Source organism: Prionailurus bengalensis, chromosome A2, assembly GCF_016509475.1.
Source record: "Prionailurus bengalensis isolate Pbe53 chromosome A2, Fcat_Pben_1.1_paternal_pri, whole genome shotgun sequence".
In the NCBI taxonomy this organism is placed as follows: Eukaryota; Metazoa; Chordata; class Mammalia; order Carnivora; family Felidae; genus Prionailurus; species Prionailurus bengalensis.
Window position 1 is genome coordinate 76,449,507 of NC_057348.1, and position 7,720 is coordinate 76,457,226.

The window sequence follows — 7,720 nt, forward strand, 5'->3', positions numbered from 1 at the left end:
GGGGTCATACTTTTGGTTTGAATCATAGTGATATTCACATTATTAGAATTCTATTTTCTATTCACAAAGGAGCTATGTGGTAAGCTTTTTATTTCCTGGGACTTCCCCCCCCTCCCTACCCCAGCGTTCCCTTAGTTTCAGTTGTCTTGGTTTTTTGTTTGTTTCTTTATCTTGCGTTATTTGTTTGGTTTGCTATGACCACTAATGCACATCACTGTGTAACCCCAACCCTCCTCCAGCATAATGGAAGTCTTCTTTCAATATGCACATCACGTCAAGTATTTGATTAACTTCATCTTGAAAAAGCCTCTCCCACGGTCATCTGAACTGCTTCACAGTCAGAAATCTGCCTTCCCCATCATCCTGTGCATTCCCTCTGCCTGTCCCCTGCGCACATCTTTTCCTGCCTCCTAACTTCCTCTCTGTTGGTTTATTCATCCTTTAGATGGAGCACATCCTCTATCCACCAGCTTCCTGACGAAGGGTGTGTGGGAGGGAAAATTTTTGAGAACTTGCAAGCCCGAAAATGTCTTTATTCTTTGCTCATACTTGATTTATAACATGATTGAGTTCGGGATTCTGGGTTGGAAATGATTTTCCCTCACAATTTTGAAAGCATTGCTTCATTGTCTTCCGTCTCCCAGAGTTCCTTTGGAGAAATCTGAAATCGCTTAACCTTTATGCTGTTAAATAACAAAAATTAGACAGTAAATTCTGAAGATCTAGTTGACTTTATTGATTCATGATTTGGGCAGTATCCCATCTTAGCAAGTAGAAGGGAGATCCAAGGGGCTACAGGAAAGGAAAGGTTTTCAAAGTTAGAGAGGGAGCAGATAAAAGGAAATTAGCAAAGAATCCATTGTTTTAAGCAAGGTTGCCCTCCTAAGGGGACATGAGGGGGTCTATCAGTAAATTTCCTCGTGCTGATGTGCAATTCCCATGTTAACTGGTTAAAGGTTACATTTCTGGGATTTGAAACCGTAGTTAGGCTAGGTATTAAGTCTTAGTTTACAGACTTGGGACTTAACCTAAATGACATCATTTTGGACCTATGGTTTTCTTGTAAGTGGTGTGTTGTGCTTTTTTGCTGGAAATTTGTAGAATCTTCTCTTTGAACTAAGTTCCGTGGTGTGGGTCTATTTTTGGGCACTGTGCTAGGAATTTGGTGGGCCCTCTTTCTACTTTTCCCTAAGGGCTTTTATTTACTTTCTCAAAGAAATTTTTGATAGCTTCCAATTCTGATTTCACAGGTGTACTGAAATAAGAACCCATGGCTTTCCTCTGAAGACAGTAAGGGTTTAGTTGTTATTTAAATTTTTTTTTAATGTTTATTAATTTTTTGAGAGACAGACAGAGTGTGAATGGGGGAGGGGCAGAGAGAGAGAGACACAGAATCTGAAGCAGGCTCCAGGCTCTGAGCACAGAGGCCCGATGTGGGCCTTGAACTCACAAGCTGTGAGATCATGACCTGAGCTGAAGTTGGGCACTTAACCAAGTCACCCTGGCGCCCCTGGTATTTTTTAAATGTACATTTCTTCTTCCTGCACAGTTTCTATTTTCAACATAGGTTTTTTGTTGTTTTTTTTCTGTTTTTTGGTCTCTATGTTTTCATATTAGGGGCTCAGATCTTCTTGTGCTTGATTGCCTGCCCTTACTTAAAAGTTGGGGTCTCCAGAACACCCTGGGAGCTCTGAGTGTGTGTGATATCCTGTAGGGCGAGCTGGCTGGCTGTTTGGTGGGGAACCCCTAATGTTGTCACCCTTCTCAGCATCATTAGGTCTTTATCTTGGGCCGGATAGATTCCCATCTAGAGAAAGACTTGGTCTTCTGCCTGGAAGACATTGGCTGCTATCAATCTGGGTCGAGCAAGTTCTGCAAGTTAGCATGCATACATCATTTACTAACTCCTCCTCTGTTTTCTGTGTATTACAAAGACATTCTTCTGGCCCCTCTTTAAAGATGAAAACTGTTTTCTGCTGGGGCGAGGGAGGGTAATCACCAAGGAGTGTGCAAGAAGAGGGGGGCATCTAGAGACCTGTCGTCCTTTGTCAGAAGGAGCTGGCCAATTTCCTGAGCCTTGATTATTCTGCAGTTTAGGTAGAATCTGTTCTTAGCTCTTCCCTCTGAGGAAACCACTCTTCATCAGTTCCGGTAAGGCAGCCTTACTTGCTCATCGGTTCTGTAGCTTTTAAAAAGTTTCTTCGAGTGCCCACTTTATCCCTGTAGGTTTATGCCTTAAAAAGCCCCCCTCTACTACAGTTTCAGTGCAGTTGAAGAGAGAGTAAAAGCATGTGTTCGATTAGCTATCTTTTTGCAATTCTGCTTTCTTTAGGTGAAAATCCTACATCTGATATTTTCTAGTGTTTGGAGAACTTTGCAGTTGCCTTCAATTGGAGGAAAACCAAAGGCAGCATTTGGGCATGCCGAGCTTAGAGTTCCAGCTTCCTTTCAATTCTGAAATGTACAATTGTGTTTTGGCTTCCCTCATGGATCATCTAACTAAAAATAAAAATTCTTAGGGCATTTGAGTGGCTCAATCGGTTAAGTGTCTGACTCTTGGTTTCAGCTCAGGTCATGATCTTGATGTTCGTGGGTTCAAGCCCTGTGTGGGGCTCCACGTTGACAGTGCGGGTCCTGTTCTGGGTTTTCTCTCTCTGTCTCTCTCTCTCTTCCCCTCCCCAGCTCCTGTGCTCTCAAAGTAAATAAATGGACTTTGAAAAAAAAAAAAAGAAAAAAAAATTCTCCAAAGTGAGAACCAATAAAAAGTTATGAGAATCTGATTGCAAAAAATATTTGCAAAAGTACTTGGCACTCACGGGGCACCTGACTGGCTCAGTCGGTAGAGCATACAACTCTTGATATTGGGGTCATGAGTTTGAGCCCCATGTTGGACACAGAGATAACTTTAAACAAAAAAAGGACTAGGCACTCAAATAATTTCCTATATTCTAATCCCCAGAAACAGTAAATATGTAAAGTCATGTGGCAAAGAGGAATTAAGGTAGCAGATGAAATTAAATTAGCAAATCAATTGACTTTATGATGAAGGAATTATCCTGGATTACCTGGGTGGACACAATACAAGGGCTCTCCTCTCTCTCTTTTTTTTTCTTAAGTAGGCTCCACACCCAATGCGGGGCTTGAACTCACAACCCAGAGATCAAGAGTCGCACATTCTACAGACTGGGCCAGCCAGGCACCTCTAGTCACAAAGGTTCTTAAATAGAAAGAAGGAGGCAGAAGGTCAATGTCAGAGTAATGTGGTATGGGAGAAACTGACTGAAAGTCTCAAAGACATTGCTGGCTTTGAAAGTGGAGGAAGGGGACCATGAGCTAAGGATACAGGCAACAAAGCCATGCAAATTTGGAGAAGGCAAGGAAACAGATTCTCCTGTAGACTCCCCCAAGAAGGGAGCAGCCTTGGTGATGCTGAGTTTAGTCCCATCACACTCATCTCAGACTTCTAACCCCCCAAATTGTAGATAGTACATTTGTGTGGCTGTAAGTCACTTAATTTGTGGTGATGTGTTACAGCGGTAACAGGAAACTAACATGCCTACTATAAAATAAGTGATTGTGATTTACATTCCTTTATGAAGTCTTCATATTTCTCTTTGAAGTTTTCAGTAAACTGATTACATTAATTTTGCCCTCCCACTTCTTACCTAGAGGTAGATTTATGCGGAGTTAATGAAGTTTAACTTCTGGGTCTTTTAAGGTACAAAGGAGTCCTCGGAATGCTCACATTACATAATGTTTCTAGGTAGGAGCTGGGGTGCAACCAGGAAGCATTCTGGATAAATCACCCAGAGACCTTAGAAGAAGGGGGGTCTGAATTTCCAAGGTTCAAGCAATTTGTTGTGATTTCTGTTCTCCATCTGAATAAATTCTCATGTTCAACCTAATTTCTCTGATTTTATATTCTTTTTCTTACGGAGAATATCCCAAATTGTATCAGCTCCAGGCACCCCCCCTCAAATCCTAGATTTACCTGTGTCTTTGTCTTTTTATTACTTATTTTAAAAAGTTTATTTATGGGGCGCCTGGGTGGCTTAGCTGGTTAAGCGTCCGACTCTTGATTTCAGCTCAGGTCATGATCTCAAGGTTCGTAAGTTCAAGCCCCATGTTGGGCTCTGTGCTGACAATACGGAGCCTGCTTGGGATTTTCTGTCCCTACCCCCCCCCCCCTTCTTTTCTTTCAAAAATAAATAAACAAACATTAAAAAAAGAGTTTATTTTGGAGCGCCTGGGTGGCTTGGTCGGTTAAGCGTCCGACTTCGGCTCAGGTCATGATCTCACGGTCCGTGAGTTCGAGCCCCGCATGGGGCTCTGTGCTGACAGCTCAGAGCCTGGAGCCTGTTTCAGATTTTGTGTTTCCCTCTCTCTCTGCCCCTCCCCTGTTCATGCTCTGTCTCTGTCTCAAAAATAAATAAACGTTAAAAAAAATTTAAAAAAAAGTTTATTTTGAGAGAGAGTGGGGGGAGGGGCAGAGAGCGAGAGAGACAGGGAGAATCCCAAACAGGCTCCACACCATCAGTGTGGAGCCTGATGCAGGACTCGAACTCATGAACTGCAAGATCATGACCTGAACTGAAATCAAGAGTCAGACACTTCACGAACTAAGGCACAAAGGTGCCCAGGTCTTTTTCTTTTTAAGAAGATTCAAAAACATCTCTCTCTCTCTCTCTGTCTCTCTCTCTCTCTCTCTCTCTCTCACACACACACACACACACACACACACACTTTAATTAGTGGGTAAAGAAAGAACTGCAGTTAAGGTTCAGGTGGCTAATAAAGCCCCCACACCAGGGCCTTCCACATCAAATCCGCCAATGGGATCTGAAGGGAAATATGTTAGTGCCCAGGAATAGGGGCTTACTAATGTTTTAAGAGAGTTGGTCAAAACTGTAGCTGGTTCTGTCATGATCTTAAGATAACAGGGCACACTCTAAAGAGAAGGAATGGGAAGAGTCATCTGGAGAGAATCTGAAGCATTAGAACTGAAAGGAATTCAATCCAAATAAACAAACATTTATTGCATTCCTCAGCAGACGGGCAGCATGCTTTGTCTGGGGCAGCAGGAGGATGGCTGCCTACAGTTTTTAGGACAAGGCATCATTCTACACTGCCCCATGGCACATTGTCATACGTAGAGCAAGGGCATTTGCTTTTTTTTTTTTTTTTAATGCTTTATTTATTTTGAGAGGGAGAGAGGGAGAGCACAAGTGGGCAAGAGGCAGAGAGAGGGGGAGAGAGAGAATCCCAAGCAGGCTCTGCACTGTCAGTGTAGAGCCTGACTCAGGGCTCAAACTCATGGATCATGCGATCATGACCTGAGCCAAAGTCGGACGGTCAACCGACTGAACCAGCCAGGCAATTTACCTCTGGGTACCAGTTTTTGTATGATGTTCAGAGAAGCTTATTGCCAGAAAAAGTTCTTTCTGTGCATCACCTCCCTTAGTTCTCTCAGCAAGTCCAGGAGGCAGAGTCTTGTTGTCACTTTAAAGGTGGAGAGATTGAGAGTCCAAGTGGGAACAAAGGAGATGAATTTGATCCCAGGTAGTCCATGCACGCAGTCATGATGCTCTAATCTTCCACCAGTATACATGCTCATGAAGTGACCAACAACAGTGGTAAGTTAAATGCTCTGTGTCATGGATGGTGGGTGTCATCCCCATGTCAGGCCCTCACAGTGGGTGCTTAGGGCATGGTCCCACCACTGACACTCGTTGCCTGGGTCAGTAATTCTCTCTTTTTAAGTGAACTCTACCCCCACCGTGGGGCTCAAACTCAGGACCTCGAGTTCAAGAATCGTGTGCTCTACCAACTGAGCCAGCCAGGTGCCCCAAGTCAGCGATCTGCAGTGGTAGAAGTGGTGGACTGGGCATCTGAGGATGACTTTATGTGGCTTGAAAAATCCCTGCCTCCTCTGGTGTTGTTTATGAGACCTACTAAAGGTCCGATTGGAGAATCCTGTTGTAGAAGAATACTTGCTGACGTGGGGGAGAGGGGATTAAAGCAGGTCACAGAATAGTATGTATGGTATAATTTCATTTTTGTCAACATTTATACGCGTTTGTTAAGACCATTAACCAAACTGCTAACTGGAATGCTTATGCTTTCTCTATTTGCCATCTATCTGGTTTCAAGAGAAAATAAGCAAACTTAAATGCAAACACTTTTTCAGGAAGTGAGCAAACCCCCTGTGGAGGGTTATTTCAGAAAGTCATTGACTAAGAACTGGCGGTTGAAGTTCTTTGTGTTCCAGGAAATCGGCAACCCTCGGAAGAAGTGAGAGGGAAATTCTTTACCACAGGTGGTGCTTCAGGGAGAACAAAGATTTCTGGAGAAGCAATACACTTTCTGGAGCAACCTGGCTAACCAGGAAGGCATCTAGTTTGGGGGCAGGGGGCTGGTGGTGCAAAGCCCAAACTTCAGCTAGGCTCTTTGCTCAAATGTAGGAAAAGGAGCACTCACACTCAAGTTCTGTAGGAACTTAGACCCTTCCCAGTTTCCATAATTATAGTCCAAGCTCTTGGGCACTGCATGTGTGTACATGATGTAACAGAATGCTCTTGTGTTTATGTGCTGCTTGTTCACCTTGTGGCAAGAGTCACAGCAGAGACAAGAGAGAAGAGGCCGGAGGTCTGCTTCTCTGGTAAACTGTTGTGGAGTGGGACACACACATGTTGTGGGGGACACACTGCATGTTGCTGGTGATGATGATTAAGGTAAATATAAAAAGCTGAACATGCGGAGAAAGTAGAGAATATGATTTAACATCATGATGCTAACCTAAAAGGCAAGTAGGAAAGAGAAAGAAAAAAGCTCATGGTTTTGTGCTGTATATGACAAACAACTTTTGACTTTTTTTTTTAATTTGTTTTTTAACGTTTACTTATTTTTGAGAGACAAAGTATGAGAAGGGGAGGGGCAGAGAGAGAGGGAGACACAAAATCTGAAACAGGCTGAGCTGTCAGCACAGAGCCCGATGTGGGGCTTCAACTCACAAGCCATGAGACCAAGATGGGAGCCGAAGTCAGACGCTTAACCAACAGCCATCCAGGCGCCCCAAATTTTGGCTTTTTATCCATGACTAGGCCTTCAAGAGAGGACAACACGTTGAAAATACCTGATGTTATTCATTTATCCCACTATTTACTGAGCCGCAACTCAGGGGAGGTGTGGTGCTCAGGGACACATGTCAGGGACACAACATCCTTCTTCCTTGTCACTTTAGCTTGTGTGGCCTCAAGCTCATGCTCTAAGATGGCGACAGCTGTGTTTCATGTAGCAGGGAAGAGGAAGGAAAAAAAAAAGAAGAGATTGCTATCACGTGACATTCCTATTTCTACCTATAAGGAGGCTGGAAAATATCGTCCATGCTTGGTGGCTGTGTGTAAAAATATCGGGATGAAAGAATGGACACTGGGGTACAAGCAATGCTCTCTGCCACAAGCATCTATTGGCGGGCATCTCAGCCTTGGTAACATGACGCTTTGGGTCAGGTACTTTTGTGTATGCATGTTGGCTATCCTGTGCACTGTGGAGTGGGCTCAGCAGCATCCCAGGCCTCTACTTGCCAGAAGCATTCCCCGAGTTGTGACAACCAATATCTTGAAACTGCTAAATGTCCCTGGTAACATCTTTCCTGCTCCCTGTTGAGAAACACTGTTCCGTGGTGCACAGGAACTATGTTTGTCACTGTGCAGGAGACAAA